The sequence below is a fragment of the Micropterus salmoides genome, unplaced genomic scaffold (assembly GCF_014851395.1).
Source record: "Micropterus salmoides isolate LMB-PRFRI ecotype aquatic unplaced genomic scaffold, ASM1485139v1 Ms_hic_scaffold_8, whole genome shotgun sequence".
In the NCBI taxonomy this organism is placed as follows: Eukaryota; Metazoa; Chordata; class Actinopteri; order Centrarchiformes; family Centrarchidae; genus Micropterus; species Micropterus salmoides.
The window spans coordinates 38,820,123-38,841,875 of NW_024044570.1; positions in this window are offsets into that span (position 1 = coordinate 38,820,123).

A 21,753-nucleotide genomic window follows, 5' to 3' on the forward strand; every position below is an offset into this window, starting at 1 on the left:
CACAGCCGCACCGGCAGAGCTCCAGAATGTGCAACTCGGCCGGTTCACGCGCGGACGCGCTACAAGTGCGAGGGCCCGCCCAACGCTGCTTGCAGCTTTAATTTACTTTATTTTTTTGTGTATTTAATTGGATGCTTATTTATTTATTGAGCACTTATTTATTTCTGTATTTATTTCTGACTGTGTCAGGATCGGTCCTCCATAGCGGAAGAGTTATCAAGCACGTAAAGTTTGGTTCAGATGTGAGCATGTACACTGAAGTTACAACAACTTCCTGTGTCATGGCGAAGACTTGATCTCTGACGCCACGGCACGGACACACCCATTGACGAAAACTCGCAAATAGCACAACTTTTCATCTTCAATGCCTTTAGAAGGCACAGCAGAAATTTGAAGTCGGTCGGACTAAATCCCTAGGAGGAGTTCGTTAAAGAACGAAGTGTGTAAATCATCCAAAATTTGACGTAAAATTCAAAATGGCCGACTTCCTGTTGATTTTAGGGCATCGCTCCAAGAGGCTTTTTGTGCGTCTGGACAAGATACACGTACCACAGAAAATTGGTGCACGTAGGTGAAACGTGCGGCGGGGGCTACTTCGTTAAAAGACACTTCCTGTTGCCAGCAGGTGGCGCTATGACTGTGGGTGAATGTCGGCATGTACATGTGTTCAGGGCGGGACTCTCATCCTACATGTACACTTTGGTCCAGATGTGAGCATGTACACTGAAGTTACGACAACTTCCTGTGTCATGGCGAAGAGTTGATCTTTGACGCCACGCCACGGACACGCCCATTGACGAAAACTTGCAAATAGCACAACGTTTCATCTTCAATGCCTTTAGAAGGCACAGCACAAATTTGAGGTCGGTCGGACTAAATCCCTAGGAGGAGTTCGTTAAAGTACGAAGCGTGTAAATCATCCAAATTTGACGTAAAATTCAAAATGGCCTACTTCCTGTTGATTTTAGGGCATCGCTCCAAGAGGCTTTTTGTGCGTCTGGACAAGATACACGTACCACAGAAAATTCGTGCACGTAGGTGAAACGTGCGGCGGGGGCTGCTTCGTTAAAAGTCACTTCCTGTTACCAGCAGGTGGCGCTATGACTGTGGGTGAATGTCAGTATGGACATGTGTTCAGGGCGCGACTCTCATCCTACATGTACAGTTTGGTGCAGATGTGAGCATGTACACTGAAGTTACGACAACTTCCTGTGTCATGGCGAAGACTTGATCTTTGACGCCACGCCACGGACACGCCCATTGACGAAAACTTGCAAATAGCACAACGTTTCATCTTCAATGCCTTTAGAAGGCACAGCACAAATTTGAGGTCGGTCGGACTAAATCCCTAGGAGGAGTTCGTTAAAGTACGAAGCGTGTAAATCATCCAATTTGACGTAAAATTCAAAATGGCCGACTTCCTGTTGGGTTTAGGCTTTGGCTCCAAGAGGCTTTTTTTTGCGTCTTGATATGATACATGTCCCCAGAAAATTTCGTACATGTAGGTTGAACGTGAACGAGGGGCTAATCTTTTCCAATTTTCTAGGTGGCGCTAGCGAGTCATTTTGCCACGCCCATGTGCGAAACTTGTAGAATACGAAATTTTTCACCGGTTCTGACATGTTTGCAAATTTTGGTGAGTTTTCGAGTATGTTTAGGCCATGTCAGTTGAGCCTACTTTGCAGAAAAAAAATAAATATATATATATATATATATATATATATATATATATATATAAAGCTGCAAGCAGCGTTGGGCGGGCCCTCGCACTTGTAGCGCGTCCGCGCGTGACTCGGCCGAGTTGCATATTCTGGAGCTCTGCCGGTGCGGCTGTGAATTTGTTACGCGGTTATGTCGCCGCATGAAGGTGTTATATGTCACTTCCTGTGTCCCCTATGTGGAGCTACATAGCACTTGCCGCTATGAATATAAATCGGTATTGGTGTGTAGATGTCTGCGGGGTGGGAGAGTTATCAAGCACGTAAAGTTTGTTTCAGATGTGAGCATGTACACTGAACAATAATGTACCCAAACAATAAAATAAATTCCTTTTATATTTCCCTGCCTTGTTGTTTATGTGTACATACAGAGGAAGAATGTGAGAACAGCACACATTTCATCGTTACTGTGTGTTAGAGCATGGGAGAACAGTGGATACTTTTAATACAGCCCACACCCCTAATACTGTGTAACTATAACAAGTAGAGAACAGAAGAAAAAGATGTTCTTTCTTTACAACTGTTGCATAGCTTATTCATATTGTGTAATGAATGAAAATAAATAGGCCTACTAGGCTCCTCTCTGCTTTGACATTTAAGATTAGCTTGTTTGATCCACCTTCATACACATGTGACATTACTGTACAACTTGAGAAAGGTGAGTTGTTTTCTGCTCCAGCCTGCCTAAAAGAAAAGCGTTTTTGGGATTAAATGGACTTTATTAGCTGCTGCAGTGCAGGATGAACTCAGAACAGACCCATTTCTCACCTTATTATTCTAAATCATGCAACAAAGAAGAAGAAATGCATAATAAATCCTGGGACAAAATCTGTCCACAAATACTGTACAGCATGTAGTCTGATGAACAACACTTGTGTTATAGCTGACTTGGGCAGAATTTTTTTAATTCATGTGGTCATAGTTGTCCACAACTGAAATCAGAATATAAGAAGAAATGTTTTATACCACCTCAAGAAGGCTTCCTATCAGAAAGGTAGGAAGGTATTTCAAATGTACAACTGCAGTCCTGAAATCTAAGTAAAGTAATTTCCCTGACATTACTGTGTTACGCATGTAACAGGTTTTATACTTCCTGTGAGTATAATCCAATCAATCTTATTTTCATACTGTATATCCGATGTGTAATTTGATAAATTGTGTTGTATGTCGTGCTCGCATCTCAGAGAAGACTCTGACTGCAACATACGTCTTTGTAAAGAGAGAAACGGACAGAAAAAGTCTCTAACTCTGCCTGTCAGCTCGCTCTGCTCCGTTAAAACTGAATTTACCATACAGAATTGAATACGAGTGCACTCCAGATTTAGCTGCAGCCAGCTGACCGTGTGCTTCTCCCTATACCGCAGTTCTGTGTCCATGCATGCAGCAAACTGAAAGCACTGTCTGTCGGAGCGTCTACATGAAAAGAGAAGGAATACATTGCTGGTAGTATTGTCTTCAGAGTTGTTAAACACCTCAGTGCACTGAAGGAAGCCATCTGACTGTGTGAGGGGCAAGATTGTTGATGTTTGCAGGCAGAGTAGGAGCTCTCCTGTCTGACTGGTCCACCAATAGCAGAGAAGATGACCCCTTGAGTTATCAAGCACGTAAAGTTTGGTTCAGATGTGAGCATGTACACGTAAGTTACAACAACTTCCGTGTCATGGCGAAGACTTGATCTCTGACGCCACGCCACGGACACACCCATTGACGAAAACTCGCAAATAGCACAACGTTTCATCTTCAATGCCTTTAGAAGGCACAGCACAAATTTGAAGTCGGTCGGACTAAATCCCTAGGAGGAGTTCGTTAAAGAACAAAGTGTGTAAATCATCCAAAATTTGACGTAAAATTCAAAATGGCCGACTTCCTGTTGATTTTAGGGCATCGCTCCAAGAGGCTTTTTTGTGCGTCTGGACAAGATACACGTACCACAGAAAATTCGTGCACGTAGGTGAAACGTGTGGCGGGGGCTGCTTCGTTAAAAGTCACTTCCTGTTGCCAGCAGGTGGGGCTATGACTGTGGGTGAATGTCGGCATGTACATGTGTTCAGGGCGGGACTCTCATCCTACATGTACACTTTGGTCCAGATGTGAGCATGTACACTGAAGTTACAACAACTTCCTGTGTCATGGCGAAGAGTTGATCTTTGACGCCACGCCACGGACACGCCCATTGACGAAAACTCGCAAATAGCACAACTTTTCATCTTCAATGCCTTTAGAAGGCACAGCACAAATTTGAGGTCGGTCGGACTAAATCCCTAGGAGGAGTTCGTTAAAGTACGAAGTGTGTAAATCATCCAAAATTTGACGTAAAATTCAAAATGGCCGACTTCCTGTTGGGTTTAGGCTATGGCTCATTAGGCTCATTAATCTACTGCAGAGATTATGTCAGACCTGGGCAGAAAACACAGCAAAGACTAAGATAATGATCTTTCTGAAACAATACAGAAATCAGGTTACACACAATTTCTATTTAGACACCACTAAATTACAACACACAAAAAACTACACTTACCTTGGCCTCAACATTACATAAACAGGGAACATCAACATGGCTGTGAAATATCTGAGGGACAACGCAAGGAGATCTTTCTATGCAATAAAAAGAAACATTAAAATCTATATTCCAATCGAAATCTGGCTTAAAATTTTCCAATTTGTACTAGAACCAATAATCCTATATGGTAGATTTGGGGGCCAAAACTTAATAATGAATATGACAAATTGAACAAAACAATCATAGAATCTTTCCATACTGAGTTCTGTAAGAGCATCCTGCAGGTGCAGAGAAAAACACCAAATAACCTGTGAAGAGCAGAGCTCGGCCAATACCCCCTCTTACTAAAAATACAAAAAAGATCACTTAAATTTTACAATCACTTAAAATCAGTTAACCCCCAGGCATATCATCAGAAAGCCCTAACCAGAGAAGAGTCCCCTCAGCCAGCTGGTCCTGAGGCTCTCTGCAGTAACAAGTCCCCAACAGCCTCAGGACAGCAACACCAACTCAAGCAGACCAAACCAAATTATCAACAAGACGAAAGAAAAGTATATTGAATACTGGAAAAAAAAAAAACCAAAACACAAAGTAAATTACAATGTTATCTGACCCTAAAAAGAGAATTCACACTGGTAAATTACCTGAGTACAATAAAATGTCCTAAACTAAGAAAAACGTTAACAACATACAGACTGAGTGAACACAGCCTGGCCATAGAAAAGGGTCGCCACAGACAGAGCTGGCTACCACAAGAGGAGAGACTCTGCTCCCAGTGTGACAGGGGACAGGTAGAGACAGAGCTGCACTTTTTAACCTCATGCCCCAAATATAAAACACTAAGACAAAAACACTTTGCAAACATTTCCCAAATATACCCCGAATTCGAATTCATATCAGACACACAGAAACTCCCCTATTTACTGGGAGAAAATAATTGCTGCAAAATATGTCTCCTCATGCAGTGAAGTGAGGACAACCAGTGGAACCTCAGACTGTTATATAATTGTACAAATTATTATTATTTTGATCGTGAGTAATTGTTTTGTTTTTACATTTGATACTGACTTCTTTTTTTTTTAAATGTATTATTTTTAATCAATTATTATTATTCTTTTGTCTATTAATACACACACACACACACACATTACTCTTTCACTATTTATTTTATTTAATTTTTTTATATATTTAAATATATTTTTTAACACAATCACACACGCTTAGTGTTTTATTATTTATTTTATTTTTAATATATTTTTTTTTTTAACACACACACACACACATACATACATACATACATGCTTACCGTTTTAATTATTTATTTTATTTAAATGTTTTATATATTTTATTTTATTTTTTAACATAAACACATGCTTTGATTACTTTACGCTTTCATTGCTTGTTTAATGAAATGTATGGGGTTGATTGTTCTTATGTAGTTTGTATGATGCTTTGGCAATATTGTTCATTATTCATGCCAATAAAGCTAATTTGAATTTGAATTAAGACTTATTTAAGATCAGTTAGAGATCTCTTGTTTTGATCAGAGTAAGACAGTTTTTTGCTCCTGAGGCCAATATGAGAAAACTGAGACATATTTGAGAAGAATCATGAGATCCCAGGAGTCATAGCTGAGTTTTCTTTGAGCTCTTTCTCTGATCTCATGGGCCAATGTTCAGGAGACTTAAATTAGACTAATTTAAGATCAATTAGAGATCTCTTGTTTTGATCAGAATCAGACATAAATGAGATTTTATATGGTTGTTTCTCTTGAGATGGATTTGAGAAGTGGGAGAAAAGGCCTTTGGTCTTTAGGTTTTTATGCACAGCTCCTCTTCTGTTTGCCTTTGATTTAAATAATTTCAGTGGTCGGGGAGGCAGACACTGTCACTATAAGGTTTTCACTAGGTAACTGTGAGAAATGGAGGAGCGGAGAAGTGTGTCAGACTGCGACTCTGTGTAGGGTTTTGGGTGGGTAACTGCTGAAATAGAAGGGTAGAGAAGTGTGTTAGACTGCTCTCTGTATTCAGATTCCTGTTATGTGTGAACTACTCAACGTATCACCGAACCCATCGTGACAGGACGAGATGGCTGAATGCCATCAGCAGCTGGAGGAACGAATGCACCCCAGGCAGCGGACAGGCCACCGGGTCCAACCCCTGGTCCAAACACCAGTGTCGGAACCCTGACAATTTGGAGGAGTAAGAGGACTGGGTGTAGGCAACCCTCGAGCCCTGAATGGTGCACACCACCTCCTCGGAGAGGGCATCCCCCTCCAGGGTAGTTTGAGGGTAGTCAGCCGAGGCGGAGTAAAAGCAATATAGCAGCCTGCGGGGCCACAGGGGGTGCGCGAAGGCATCCACCCCCAATGGGGGTCGTCCTGTGAGCTCAGTGAGAACCACAGGACACACTAAGTGTTCTCTTGGCTGGCGAACAGATCCACCTCTGCCACGCCGAACGTCGGGGTACCCGCGGGGTCTTAAAAGTATTTAAAAAGTCTTAAATTTCATATTCCAAAAATAAGGCCTTAAAAGTATTAAATTTCATTAACAAAGTATTAAATCTGTTCTTGTCCTTTCGTCGGATTAAATGCCGTAAAGAGTTGGGCTCCGATTTGTTTTTTCCACGTCCCGTGATCAGCGCATCTGGGTGAAGTAAGTATAATGTGCGTTATACACAACTGTCTCTCCGTTGCTGTTGTAACATTCACTGACCAGTAACCTGCAGACGGGTCTTCCAGGTCCGCTGTTTCATTAGCACTCGCCGTAGTGTGAACGGCACTATCCGCGGCCTCAACCACCACTTGTCCATGACTCTGGCTTTATGAATTTCAGACACTTTCCCATTCTCAGGCGACAAGCTAGCGTTAGCGTGCTAGTAGCCTTCAGAGACGTTTATTTTCTTTCCTAACTGACTGATAAGCGGCAGAGTTTGGATGCCGTAGCTCGTGCACCGCGAACACTCCACAGTCCAATACTATATTTCAAACAGCCTTAAGATGCAAAAACCGAACAAGATGAATAATCACGTTAAATTACATTACCTTATCTAGCCAAGGTGTAACTAATTATAACAACTCATACTGCACTATTTTTGATTTCACCCCTTAAGAGTTCTTAGTGCACAAATATTGGATTCATTTCATTTGTGTAAATAACGCTGGGGATACTGGGGACATGTCTACATCACTTTTTTTAAGCATTTGTTAAATATGTTCTGAAAAATGGCTTGCAACAAGAAATGTTAAAAAAGCCAAATGAAAAGACATTTGAGACAATTTTTATTTGCACAATAAAAAAACATGCAATGCAATTTAAATATAGAAGAAACAAATATGCATGTCCAAAAAAAGTTTAAGCAAAAAAAACAAGCTGCGAGTACTGCATATTCTGTTTGAATTGTCATCTGAATCACTTTTTATAAATAAATTGTAGCAGAAAATGTCTCCAGAATGCAGGAAATTAATTGTTTAGTGCTCAGAAATTTCTAGGGGACCCCCAGACCCCCCATTTATACTGTATATTTCATCCATATTTCCATCCATCCATCCATCTTCATTCACTTATCTGGGATCAGGTCGCGGGGGGAGCAGCTCCAGCAGGGGACCCCAAACTTCTCTTTCCGAGCCACATTAACCAGCTCTGACTGGGGGATCCCGAGGCGAGAACTCCCTAGGGAGGCGTCCAGGAGGCATCCTTAACAGATGCCCAAACCACCTCAACTGGCTCCTTTCAATTCAAAGGAGCAGTGGCTCTACACCAGCCACCTGGCTGAGGAAACCCATTTCGGCCGCTTTTACCCGAGATCTCGTTCTTTCGGTCATGACCCAGCCTCATGACCATAGGTGAGGGTAGGAGCGAAAATCGCTCAGCTCTCTTTTCATCACAACGGTGCGGTAAAGCGAGTGAAATACCACTGCTCCGATTCTCTGGCCAATCTCCTGCTCCAGTCTCCCCTCACTCGTGAACAAGACCCTGAGGTACTTGAACTCCTTCACTTGGGGTAAGGACTCATTCCCTACCTGGAGTTGGCACTCCACCGGTTCCGGTCCTGCTGAGAACCATGGCCACAGATTTAGAGGTGCTAATCCTCATCCCAACTGCTTTGCACTCTGCTGCGAACCGATCCAGTGAGAGCTGAAGGTCACGGACCAATGATGCCATCAGGACCACATCATCCGCAAAAAACAGTGACGAGATCCTAAGCCCACCGAACCGCAGACCCTCCTCACCACGACTACACCTCGATATCCTGTCCATGAATATCACAAACAGGATTGTTGACAAAGCGCAGCCCTGGCGAAGGCCAACCCTCACCTGGAAAGAGTCCGACTTACTGCCGAGTATTCGGACACAGCTCTCGCTTTGCATGTACAGGGATTGGATAGCCCTGAGAAACAAACAACAACAACAAGATTAGAACCCTTGATTCTCCAGGAGCTCCTGAAGCTCCGTCTGGAGGGCAGCGATCTGAACCTGGGAGGAGCTGTGAAGAGGGGAGGGGCGGAGGCGAACAGCAGTTCGTGACCTCGGCAAATCAGGCTGGTTCTTACAGACAGGTGTATTGATAAAATATTGTCTTTTTACTTGCAAAGGTTTTATTGCATGTACTTACAGTAACGAGTGTAGCTGTCATCAACTAACGTTACAGTAGTTTGGAGCTAACTAAACCCTCACTGTATTGCACCGCACAGCGAAGCCTCTCACTCTGCTGCCGCTGTGTGTGTGTGTGTGCGTAGGAGCCGACAGAGAGCAGGCAGAAACTGCAACCTGATGATTTTCTTATCCTTTGCGTTTCAAATTAAATCACATTTGAGGCTCGAGACATAACGTTACAAGTCTCGATAGCAGTATCGATAAGCTCAAACTTTATTTATTTTCGGGTTTTGAGAAATTTTGGTACCGGGTCTCGATCCCCATCCCTAGTAATGAGTAAAGATTACCGTAATCCCCTTCCCCCATCACTCCGCCACACTCCCCGCACCACCGCTATCCATTCAAAACATTGTCAGACTTGCCACCAGCAAAATTGCCCAGCAAACTTTGCTCAAAAAGTTGCCCCGTGTATCATCAGATTAAAAGTTTAGCTGGCTGATCTGAGCTCCAATGCTGGAAGCTGCTGTTTTATTGCCAATTAGTGATCAGCTGATTCTCACAAACGTAACATACAAAGCCAAAACAGAGAGCTGGAGAGAGAGAGATAACTACATGAAATTAATCCAACTAACGTAACAGCACAAGTCAAAGCACAGCGCTGGAGAATAAACCAAGCCAACTAACAATAAATTTTTTTCTGCTAGTCAGTAAAAGTTTAGCTGGCTGATGCTTCCATGCTCTGATCTAACATTAGGGTTGTATTGCCAATTAACGTTACTGATCAGCTTATTGTCTCGCTAACGTAACTGGCAAAGCCAAACAACAAGCTGGAGAATAAGTAGGCACCATTAAATTAATCCATATTTCACACCACTGACAGGGGAACATGTCACGGCTCTCTGTGATTATGGCCAGCTAATAGCTAAAGCTCTCAACAGTTTTCATTTGCATCCCTAAAGTCTGACAAACAAAGTTAATTACCTGTCCAGCATAAAACAGACAACTTCAGCACGGCTTTGAAAACATCTGTCCCACAATATAGCCTCTCCACAAAATCTGTGATTTCTGCTATCAGCTATTGTCCCGACTCCGTCGGTTCTCGTGTTAAATAACACGTGTGTGCTCCTTCATTTGTCCAAATGTCACTTCTCTTCTTACTTATAATAAATCAGAAGACTACTCAGAGACTGTATATTATTATTATTCCCTCTTCTTCTTCTTTGCACGTATTCAATGCAGTGAGAGGCGTCTATACTACTGGAATTACACAAGCAGAAGAAGAATGCCGTGATGACGAAACACACACTGTAGAATGAGACATTTATATCTACATAAAGCAGGGGGAGCCCTGCTTTATGTAGATATAAATGTCTCATTCTAAGGAAATAAAAACATAATGGTTCATTATGTAAGGTCTTTATATACCAATGAAAACATAGTTATGGATCTTATACTGCATTTCTGTCAATAGATCCTCAGAAATATTACACACTGAACCTTTAACCCTGTAACAACCATGCTACAATTAGTAATTATCTGACACCAGCACAGCTCTTGACAGTGCAAACTGGGGCTAATTTTGGCAAACGATAGTGTGGCTGGTTTATTGCTATAACTGACACGGTTAGCGTGGGAAATTATCACTAATGCTAATGCGGTTAGCACAGCTAATTATCACTAATGCTAACGCTAACAGTTAGCTTGGTTTGTGCGTTGGTTACTAACGCTAATATCTAGTGACAACTTACATTATTTCAACAAGTTTCACAGTCAACTCACCAAGAAATTTCCTTTGGCAACTAGCAGCAGGTGGTCTTTTTCTGAACTTGCTATATCCACATTTATTGTGCTCTCTGCTCCAACATGTGCATTCATCTCCACTGCTGCACCGTCTGCAAAAGGAAGCTATGTCACACTGTTGTGCAAAGCAAAAGGATCCAGGAGAAGACACAGGTTAGGACAAAACAGAGGATTTATTGATGGAATTATGGTTGAGGACTCTGGTGCATGGTGGCCGAGAACGGAAGGCAGGCAGGCAGTGAGATCCACAAACTCCAAGACAGGCAGACGAGCCCCTGGGATTTTTCAGACATGTTTAGATTTTGTTGATTTAGTAATCAGTGTTTGCTTTTTGTGCTTCTACCAATATTAAGTAGGCTATGTAGTTAAATGGTTTGTTTTTGTGTCCATTTTAACCGTGTCTATTGTTGTTTTGCGATTGGGAGTCTCCGCAGGGTGTTTTATTATGAGAATTGACCGGATTCTCTATGCCGTTCTGTGTCTGACTTCCTGTCCAGTTTGACCTGCTCTGTGCTGCTTGACGTGGCTACCTTCAAAAATAGACATGCGATCTATTCTCTGCAGAACAGAGCGGAGACACGCACACATTTCCCTCAACAGCCTATCAAAACTGCCCCCCCCCCCCCCACACACACACACACATGTTTCCGTGGCAACTGACCTTACTCTTTGTTTTTTTGTTTTTATCAAAAAGAAAACCCGTCTCACCCAAGTGTGACATGGTCCAGACACTGAACTTTCAATGTAAAAAGGACTGCAGTCTCCAAAGACTCAAAGCATTTGATTAAGTTAATTAAGTCTTTAGTTACTTGATTACGTTTGCCTCTATTTGAGTAGTTAACATGTTGTTGCTATCTGTTGTTGATATTAGTGCTGAAAAGAAACTTGCGTTTGCAGTGTTTTTATTTTCAGCAAGACACTCCTTCATCTAATGTAATCAATGCTTGTTCATAATACTTTCCTACAAAATTCCTTTAGAAATGATGACAAAGGAATGTTTTACTATACTCTTAATCGCCAGCTTGAATTTAAGAATGGATCAACAAAAATTCCCCGGTTCCTAAGGAGAGGCTATCTTGGAGTAATCCAAGCTTTCCTCATGTAACCTGAGCTCCCCCAAGTGGACGAAATAAGTATTACATACCATCGTTGGAAATGTCGTTAAATGTATAAATATCCTGACCAATAATGTGACAATTGTTTCCTGTTACCAACAGTACAACCGTCTGACCATTGAGGTTCGATTGTGGAAAATATTTGATTATAATACGCGCAAATAGATTTCTTTTCTTTTTAAACATTAAGTTTAGAAAGGCAGTCCCTCGGGAAACCTGAGACGCCCCCTGGAGAACCACGCCCCAGGCAACAAAAGAGCAACACATGACCCCTTGTGCTCTCTCTTCTCTTCGCTCCTTGCTCTCTCCGCTGCTCTGCTCGGCTCTCTGGATGCTTCGGCACGCGTTGGTGTGCTGCGCCAGGCAACGCCCTCAGAGTCGGCCAGCGAAACCGGCCTTTTGTTTCGCTTGAAGCTACACACGTGAAGTGCCGAGACATCGATCTGCCCTTCAGTTTGTTTTTATTTTCTTTATTTCTTTTGTTTGTTAAAGTTATCAGTCCATTAAGTTACACTGGACTAATTCAGGAACGACCAAGTTCCATTTTAAGCCTTTTACGTCGAGTCAACTTCACTGAGGTCAGACCAAGCCACGCGGCGCTTTAACGAGGAATATAATTTGATTTTATGAATATTAAAATTCATAATTGGGTATCAATTCTCATAAATTTATTAAACTTAATAACTAAATTTAGGTTTGCTACACTTGTAATATATCATTTCGTAAATTAGTTATTGCCATACACTCCATGTCTTCAAAATAAGACTTCCACAAAGAGACATATTATGACGTAATGACTTGATCCCTGTCTGTCACACCAGCTTGATCATCACTGAAAATGTCCTGGAAAAGTACTGAAAATTATGTCTAGAAAAGAGTGGTAACCCTGATTGTCTGCTATCATCCATCATCATCCAACAAACATCAGTCACTGCATTTGGACAAAGCATGCTCAAGTGACTGAATTCCATCTATACAAATGCTGCTACATGTTCTGCCTCCAAAAGTTGAGGGATGGAAAAAGGCATGGAGAAACATACAGCTGCTTGAAAGTTAGTTTGTAGTTAGTGTGTGATTTGTCTATTAGAGATAACAGCAGCAGCAGCGGATTCTGTTAATGAGTGAGCTCTTTATTTACTTGTGTTATTTTTTTTTGTTGATGATTATTTTAGTTAACACCTTTTTGATGAACAGATGTTCTCAATTTGCTGTGTGTGGGTGTGGATCCGTCAGTCTGTCTGTATGGAGTCAAATGGACTGCAGAGGAGGAATCTGATGTGTGGGTCAGTGATTCTGTATGACTGACATGTTGTAGCTGCTTGTGTTTTTCTTGTTTATTATGTTTTTATTGTCTTTTGTAATTAACAACAGCGTTATGATCACAGGCAGATGAGCCTGTATGTGTATGTGTGTCATCTGTGACTGGTTGTTCTTTTCTGTCTTTAATGAGCCAAAGATTGTTGTTAATATCTGCGGTGTTCTTCACTCACACATTTCTAATGAACAGCTGCTCTATATCTGCAAGAGCGACACACACACACACACACACACACACACACACACACACACACACACACACAAGTTTGACTAGTTGAGTGCCTTGGGGCAGTGTTTTTCAAACTACACCGTGGTTAGATTTTTTAATGTTATACCTCCATTGATCCTATTTATTTCAAAATACTATACATATGCAGTCTGATTGGGCCCTCTCACCCTCCATCTGTAATACATTTATTCTCACACATGCATGGAAGACAGAATCAGCAACTTAACACATGCATATTGGAGTCCATCTCACTACCGTCACAGCTTATCTGTTGGCCTGGCTTCAGTTTTGGTGGAAAGACATGATTGCCTGAAAGTTCTCTTGGAGTCCCCTACATCAGCATCAGCCCATTCGCTGCGTTTGGAGATGATTAAAAGAAACCAATATTGACTGTTGGTAGGAAATATGAACGTTTACCATTTTAAAGTCCACAATTTTGTTGACCCATCCATCCAATATTAATCCACAATTACTTATTAATGAAGGTCCCCTAATCTTAACAAAGCAGTAATTTTAACCAAAAGCATGATCTTTCCCTAAACTTCACCAACATTGTTCTGCCCCAACCTAACCAAATGTTAACCAGTTTCCACATAAGGAACTGGATTTATTTTGGACTTTTTTTCAACTGTGATTTGTGACTGTTTTGTAAAGCACTGAGCAACCCAGCTTCTTAACAATGGAAACACTTCTATGGACCAATCACATATTTTGTCATATAATTTTGTGGACTTGTTGCTACATACCTATTTCCTTTTAAACATAAATACGTTTTTGTTATGTCCAACAGGTTAAATTACAGTAATTCATCTTTTTGTTTCAGAAACCATGTTTTTTCCACCCATTTGGTTTAAGAGCATATGGCTCTAAATACAATGAAGAAGCCAGACATTGGCACGTTTTAGAGCTGCCATTGTCATAATACCTATACCCAATGTCATTAAATTCATCCAGAACTGACAATCCTAAAGTCGATATACAGTGTACAGTTTTCTAAAAACATGTAATCTTTAGCTTTCGTCCGTTGTTAGCAGCACAGAACAGAATCTAAGTTCAGTGATTTGATGTTTCTAATCAAAATAATCCTTGGGAATTGTAGTTGACCTCTTTCCTTCAGTTTTTATCTAGACATGCTTGTCCATTCAAATCTGGAATTGCTTCAACTGTCAGTCACCTAACACTGTCTATGTAAAAAGCAGACTTTTTTATTTCTGCTTGTCAACTTAAATTATAATCGTGTAAATGGACTGTATAACACATTTATATTATATTTACGACCACTCAGATCACTACATATCGCATTAACCTCATTCACACACTGATGGCAGAGATGAAACAGCCATTAGGAGCAATTTGGGGTTCAGTATCTTGCCCAAGGACACTTAGACATGCAGACTGGAGTAGCATAAGTCGGTTAACAAACTGAGCCTTAATTCACTCAGAAGAAATAATTAACTGAACAACAATGTCAGTCACCATGCGTCTCTCCTCCCCGTCCTTCTGGGGTCTCATTAAAAAGCAGTAAGTGAGTGACAGACAAGTCAGCTCATAAAGGTGTCATTGTGTCACCTCATCTCTTCTGTTCCCATTTCAATTAACAGATTGCTCCTGCTCTGTATTATCAGGACAGATTTCCCAGCAAGTGGTCTTGTACTGCCCTTTCCTGGCTGCTGTTTCAAAGGTTTGGCAGTGGAATTCAACACAGTTAGAATACATACAAACTAGAGAATCAAATTCTGATGAAATTGCAATGCTGGCTACAGAACTACATTGCGTTCACCAAAGAAAAAAAAATAGACACTTTATCTTGTAATTACCAGATCAATATCTCATAATTAGGAAAAAATATCTTGTAATTACGGACATTTTGTTGCTAGTATACTTTATAGAAGCTTAATAGTTCACCGTTTTACTAATGTGCCTTTTGCTACCTAATCTGGAATTTCTTATCATTAACTGTAAACCGTTTTATTCCCCCCATGAGTTTGCTTCATTCACTCTGGTCGGTGTTTATATTCCGCCACAGGCCAATGTGCACGACACACAGCACATTCTGGCCGACCGGATACAGTGTGTGGAGCTTGTTACAGCCAAACTCAGACAGCTAAGAAAAGGAGGACGCATTTAGGAGTGGGGACCGAGCCGGGTGCAGGGCGTACAGGTTTAGCAAGGAGGTGTGAGAAGCTAAACAACTGTACTCAGAGAGGATAAAAGACCAGTTCTATGCTGTCAGGCTGTCGCTGTCACCTTTGTGTTTCCCCTTTTCTGTCTCACCTCTACCAAGTAGGCTGTGTCCCTGTGGAATGAAGACCTGTCTACTTCCTGGTTTCTGGGGTGCTGACATCAGTCCCACCCATTGGTTCCCTCTGTTTCCACTCAACCAATGGCTCGTCACCACATTGATTACCTCCTGCTCATAAGGAGAGTCCACCTGTTGCTCCAGGCAGCTTGTCACTGCCTATTGACTTGTGTGCTGCTGGTATTGACTGCATACGCTGCTTGTTCGATGTACATTGTGTTTAGTGGATCAATCCACCTACCTTGCTTGTTAGCTGTACATTGTGTTTAGTGAAACTATTTGCATACCTTGTTTGTTAGCTCTACATTGTGCGCAGTGGAGAAATTCACTTAGTATTTTTGTTTACTGTTGCGCTAGTTTTCATCAGGTGGAGTGGGTGCTGTGCTCTTTGTGTTCTTTATGTAGCAAGAATCAACTCTGCTTACAGGCCTCCTTTTGAGGACCTTTTTATTTTAACTTGGTTTGTTATTTTCGCAGCACTCTCATCCACCCTCCTTTTGTTTATTGTTACCTGTCTGCGTCTCCGTGTTACCAATAAAAGTTACCTTTTTAAGATCTATACCAGTTGTGCCTATATGTTTATGGCCCCCACTACCCTAGACCAACAGGGGGTTGTAACATATATGGGGCGTTTTATTTCCTTTTCACAAACGCGATATCTTTCTAGAGGAATCCCAATTGGCATTAATTGGTTCTTGGTAACATTTGAGTGACTAGCCTGACGGTAACGAGGTACAGCTTGCCTGATTCAGGGAATCATGGCCGCTGCATGTTTTGAGATTGAGGTCTTTCTAAAAGCCCTCAGTAGAAAAATTTGATATGTCTCGGAAAGACGAGTTGCTCCAGTTAGCAGCCCACTTTGGCATCTCGGTTCCCAAAACCATTCTTAAAAAGGAGTTGAAGCCTATGCTATGGTTAGCATTAGTTGAGAGGGGGATACTTGTAGTGCCAGAACCACCCGAGAAAAAGCTCATGTTCCCAGTTGCTGGTTCAGCTGCCAAAGGGGAGGTCACGCCTACCCCTGACTGCCACGGACGTAGCGGACTCAGACAAAGCAGGTGAAAGGCCGGCAACGCCGTTCACGCTGCCCAGGTTTGATCCATCCTCTGCCAGCAGTGCTCGATCGCTAGGAGGCTCAAGGTACGCCTTGCCCGTCTCCAGTATGAAGCACAGGACAGAGAACGTCAGAGGCAACTCCAACTCGAAGTGAGGAGAATGGAGATTGAGGCTGGTGGTGAGACTGCGGAAGTTGGAGCTAGAAAGCGCCAACGCAGCTATGGCTGGTGGGGCAGCGGGTTCTGGTGGTACATCTTCTCTCCCCTACTCATCCAAATTGGACTCGGTAAGTCCCAGATTTGATGTCGGCAAAAATATTGCTTTGGTACCGTTGTTCCGAGAGGCTGAAGTGGACTCTTACTTCCAAGTTTTTGAGCGAATAGCTTTAGCATTAAAATGGCCGCTTGAGGTTTGGTCGTTATTGTTGCAGTGTAAGCTACAGGGAAAAGCTCAGGAGGCTATAGCTGCTCTTTCTGTAGAGGACAGTGCAGACTATGAAACAGTTAAGTCAGCAATTTTGAGAATTTATGAGTTAGTGCCCGAAGCTTACAGGCAAAAGTTTCGGTCACATAAGAAGCCGGCAAGTTACACAGAGTTTGCCCGAGAGAAAGCCATTCTCTTTGATCGGTGGCTTGCGTCATCTAATGTAGCTGAGTTCAGTTTACTTATAGAACTTTTTTTAATAGAGGAGCTTAAACACTGCCTACCCGAACGCATAGTGATGTAGTTAAATGAACAAAAGGTGTTAACAATATTTGCTGCAGCTACATTAGCAGATGAGTATATGCTAATTCACAAACCAGCGTTTCCTCAGGTTGACAGTTCCCGTCGTGTAAACCTACCTCAGACTAATCCTCCTAGGAATCCCAGTCCGAAGGAAGAAGAGCGTCAGTGTTATTACTGTCATAAGAGGGGACATGTTATTGCTGATTGTGTGATTTTGAAACGCAAAGACATCTTCGCATAGGTCTCAGCCCAAGGGTGTCGGGTTAATTAAAGTGAGGTTGATCCCTGTTTTCATCCATTTGTACTCAAAGCACTTATTTCACTTACAGGATTGCCAGCAGACCAGCAGTCTGTTAAAGTGTTATGGGACACTGCTTGTTCCCAATCGGTTGTGTTAGCTTTCGTGCTACCCTTTTCAGTTGAATCTGCCTGTGGATTTGGGTCTGTCTTAAGGGGTATTGAAATGGGATATGCGCCTCGCCCTGTGCATAAGGTGCACATTCAGTCCGATCTAGTCAGTGTTTTTTTTCCCAGTAGCAGTGTGAGATGAGCTTCCCATACAGAGTGTTGTGTTGCTCATGGGAAATGACATAGCCGTGGGTAAAGTTACTCCAACGTTGGAAGTCTTGGATGTACCAAGAGACCCTGCCTGCAGCACAGAGTCGCCCAAGTTATTTCCAGCCTGCGTTGTCACTCGTGCGCAGGCACGCCAGCTAGCTAGCTGATACAGCGTTTTGTAAGCCTTTGCAGATAGCTGATTCAACTCCCGTGAAGGAGCCAGCGTCAATGGAGAGCACGGTGGAACCGTCCTCAACTATACGAAAGTAAATGGTCAGTGCACTTAGGAGTCACTAAGACTTATCAGTCAGTGTTGAGACATTTCTTCTGGCCTGGGTTGAAGACAGATACAGCTACGTTTTGCCGTAGTTGTCATGTATGTCAGGTGACAGGGAAGCCTAACCAAAAACTTTCCCCAGTCCCTCTACATCCCATACCTGTGATTGAAGCACCTTTTGGCAGAGTGATTATCGACTGCGTAGGTCCGTTGCCACGTACGAAGAATGGTAACCAGTATCACTCATAGTTGGGGCTCTAACTAAATTCTTTTCAACTTTTGGTTTACCTCATGTAGTACAGTCGGGCCAAGGGTCTAATTTTCAGTCCAGACTGTTTAAACAGGTACTAGGGACACTAAATGTGCGCCATATCTGCTTACCATCCTGAGTCACAGGGTGCGCTAGAATGGTGGCACCAGACGTTAAAGTCTATGCTTAAGAAACATTGCCATGACAATGGCACTGACTGGGATGAGAGCATCCCCTTCGTTTTGTTCGCTGCACGCGACGCTGTACAGGAATCATTAGGATTCAGCCCTGCCCAGCTTGTGTTTGGACACACTCTCCGTGGTCCCCTGCAAACATTGCATGACCAGTTTCTGTCGTTGCAGTCCGTTCCTGCACACAACGTGCTCGATTATGTAAGTCAGTTCCACGAGCGACTGCACAGAGCTAATACATTCGCTAAGCACATGTTGACTACCACACAAATCGTGATGAAACGAAACTACGTTCCGCTGTAGAACGTGACTTTAGTCTAGGAGACAAAGTCTTGGCAATACTTCCGGTACCAGGTACCGCGTTGTCCGCCAAATTTTCAGGGCCCTATGAAGTTCACAAAAGACAGATTATGTGATAAGCACTCCTGATCGGCGTAGGAAAACCTGTGTTTGTCACATTAATATGCTAAAACCCTATCATGTTAGGGAAAAGGACTCAGACTCTCAGGTTACTGCTGTGGGGTTCAAACCAGACACAACTGGTGCAAAACCTCGGTCTGGAGTGGTAGCTGAAGTTGCGACTGACCCTACCACCTACCTGTACCAGACGTCGACGATTTGCGGCTTTTGTATGCATTTCTGCCTCATTATGCAAATGAGGAGGGGCTGTGTCTCAAGGGGTCATCTTCTCTGCTATTGGTGGACCAGTCAGACAGGAGAGCTCCTACTCTGCCTGCAGACATCAACGATCTTGCCCCTCACACAGTCAGATGGCTTCCTTCAGTGCGCTGAGGTGTTTAACAACTCTGAAGACACTACCAGCAATGTATTCCTTCTCTTTTCATGTGGACGCTCCGACAGACAGTGCTTTCAGTTTGCTGCATGCATGGACACAGAACTGCGGTATAGGGAGAAGCACACGGTCAGCAGGCTGCAGCTAAATCTGGAGTGCACTCGTATTCAATTCTGTATGGTAAATTCAGTTTTAACGGAGCAGAGCGAGCTGACAGGCAGAGTTAGAGACTTTTTCTGTCCGTTTCTCTCTTTACAAAGACGCATGTTGCAGTCAGAGTCTTCTCTGAGATGCGAGCACCACATACAACACAATTTATCAAATTACACATCGGATATACAGTATGAAAATAAGATTGATTGGATTATACTCACAGGAAGTATAAAACCTGTTACATGCGTCTATTAAAAGTAAAGTAACACAAAAATGTCAGGGAAATTACTTTACTTAGATTTAAGTACTGCAGTTGTACATTTGAAATACCTTCCTACCTTTCTGATAGGAAGCCTTCTTGAGGTGGTATAAAACATTTCTTCTTATATTCTGATTTGAGTTGTGGACAACTATGACCACATGAATTAAAAAATTAAACATTTCACTGCCGCACGTTTCACCTACGTGCACGAATTTTCCGTGGTACGTGTATCTTGTCCAGACGCACAAAAAAGCCTCTTCGAGCGATGCCCTAAAATCAACAGGAAGTCGGCCATTTTGAATTTTACGTCAAATTTTGGATGATTTACACACTTCGTACTTTAACGAACTCCTCCTAGGGATTTAGTCCGACCGACCTCAAATTTTTGCTGTGCCTTCTAAAGGCATTGAAGATGAAAAGTTGTGCTATTTGCAAGTTTTCGTCAATGGGCGTGTCCGTGGCGTGGCGTCAAAGATCAGCTCTTCGCCATGACACGGAAGTTGTCTTAACTTCAGTGTACATGCTCACATCTGGACCACACTGTACATGTAGGATGAGAGTCCCGCCCTGAACACATGTACATGCTGACATTCACAGACAGTCATAGCGCCACCTGCTGGCAACAGGAAGTGACTTTTAACGAAGCAGCCCCCGCCGCACGTTTTACCTACGTGCACGAATTTTCTGTGGTACGTGTATCTTGTCCAGACGCACAAAAAAGCCTCTTGGAGCGGTGCCCTAAAACCAACAGGAAGTCGGCCATTTTGAATTTTACGTCAAATTTTGGATGATTTACTCACTTCGTACTTTAACGAACTCCTCCTAGGGATTTAGTCCGACCGACCTCAAATTTCTGCTGTGCCTTCTAAAGGCATTGAAGATGAAAAGTTGTGCTATCTGTGAGTTTTCGTCAATGGGCGTGTCCGTGGCGTGGCGTCAAAGATCAAGTCTTCGCCATGACACAGGAAGTTGTTGTAACTTCAGTGTACATGCTCACATCTGAACCAAACTTTACGTGCTTGATAACTCTCCCACCCCGCTATGGAGGACCGATCCTGACACAGTCAGAAATAAATACAGAAATAAATAAATGCTCAATAAATAAATAAGCATCCAATTAAATACACAAAAAAATAAAGTAAATAAATAATGTAGGTAGTAATTAAATTATACAAGGAGACATAAATGTATATTTTAATTAGTGCCTTTACTTATTCACCTTTGTTATAATTACCTTATTTGTTTATTCAACTTTATTTATTACTAATTTTTAAAATATTTATTTATGTGTGTGTTTTAATATTTTTGTCTGTTTTATTCTTCCTTTGTATTTTTCTACCTTATTTATTTTCACCCATGGTATTTATTTCTGCCTGTCCTTTTTAAATTTCTGTATGCATTTCTGCCTCATTATGCAAATGAGGAGGGGCTGTGTCTCAAGGGGTCATCTTCTCTGCTATTGGTGGACCAGTCAGACAGGAGAGCTCTAGGCCTACTCTGCCTGCAGACATCAACGATCTTGCCCCTCACACAGTCAGATGGCTTCCTTCAGTGCGCTGAGGTGTTTAACAACTCTGAAGACACTACCAGCCATGTCTTCCTTCTCTTTTCACGTAGACGCACCGACAGACAGTGCTTTCAGTTTGCTGCATGCATGGACACAGAACTGCGGTATAGGAGAAGCACACGGTCAGCTGGCTGCACTAAATCTGGAGTGCACTCGTATTCAATTCTGTATGGTAAATTCAGTTTTAACGGAGCAGAGCGAGCTGACAGGCAGAGTTAGAGACTTTTTCTGTCCTTTCTCTCTTTACAAAGACGCATGTTGCAGTCAGAGTCTTCTCTGAAGAGGGCAATGAGTCTCAGTAGTACACGATGCGAGCACGACATACAACACAATTTATCAAATTACAC